We start from the raw sequence: 1365 nt of genomic DNA, 5'->3' as shown, positions 1-1365 counted from the left end.
TGTATGCCCAACGCTTTTTTGAGTCCTGCTAAGATGTTAACTTCAAAAATATCTTATACCACTGAGTTTAGTCATTCTTTCCCTGTTTTTCATATGGATTTGAAGGAAAATACCCCTCAAATTAAACCTAAACGGAGCAATCCTACAATTAGATATATGACTACACTTTATCCTCTTCCTGCACTGAGCACAAAGAGATTGATGTGGAATTTCTGCAGTTTGTATTCTAGATTTTCTACTAAGGCAGGTAAATTATCAGATCACTAACACCTCAGACTTGTAAACCATTTCCTGACTCTCATCTGTCACTGCGAGAGAGGGATGCATCACACTTACACTACCGACAGCGTCATGGTGAACCACTGCTCACTCACAGCCCCGAGGACTCATGCTATCGCTGGAAATACTTGAGCACACACAGTTACTAACAGGACTGGCATTGCTAGAGCCAGCCAGGTAGCTACCACAGCTCCGATGATGCTGTGCCACCTTCCTGCATGCCAGTCATTGATCCTGCGCTGGCTCTGATTCAACAGCGCGTAACGGGCAGAATGAGCGGACATCAAAGCCAGCGTCGGAAATGTGGTTTCTGAGCCAGAAGCACCAAGCTGGATTGCTGCGGGGATCCGCAGGTTTGCCTTAAAAGCGGGGCTCAGCGGTGCAGCCTCACGCTCCCCACGACTCAGTTACCCCCGGGGTCTGTTCATCGCTTACTCAGGCTGTCGGAAAAAGGGGGCTCGTCTGTGGGACGATCCGCTGTCGCTTGATGACGGGGCTGGAAGCTTTGCCTTCCAACAGGCGACCCGTCTGCTCTGACGGGGAGGGCCGGAGCTGGGGCCAGCTGGAGTTTTCCACCGCCGTAGCCGCTGTACCGGCACTGCAGGGGCACCGAGCCACGGCAGCAGGCTGGAAACATCATTAAAAAACCTCTGAAATTACTATTTTACAATTGTTTTGTGTTTTTAATAAAAGTGCTAACGGCTCCTCAGCGGGTGGGGTGGGGGGGGAATCACTGGGCGCCACCGGGGATCCCCAGGACAGGGCAGGCGGGAGAGTTTGGGGATGACTGGAGGGGCTGGGGGAGAGGAGAGGGGCCGTGGGGAAGAGCTGGAGCGGGCTTTCCTCATCGTTGCCCCCTTTTCCCCCCTCGCCCCACACGGCCTGTGGCAGAAACGGAGAGGCGAAGCAGAGCGGGCGGGGGACCGGGGGAGGCGACCTGGCCGGACCCCTCCGCGGGACGGCCGCGCAGCCCCTGCCCGCAGCTGCGGGCGGCCGGGCTCGGCGGGAGGGGGCGGTAGCGAGCCCGGGCCGGGGCGGGCGGCCGGGCGGGGCCCGCCATTGCCGGGGCGTGGCGGCGGCGGCCGC

The sequence above is a fragment of the Aptenodytes patagonicus genome, chromosome 12, assembly GCF_965638725.1.
Source record: "Aptenodytes patagonicus chromosome 12, bAptPat1.pri.cur, whole genome shotgun sequence".
Classification (NCBI taxonomy): Eukaryota; Metazoa; Chordata; class Aves; order Sphenisciformes; family Spheniscidae; genus Aptenodytes; species Aptenodytes patagonicus.
This window is presented reverse-complemented; position numbering follows the sequence as displayed.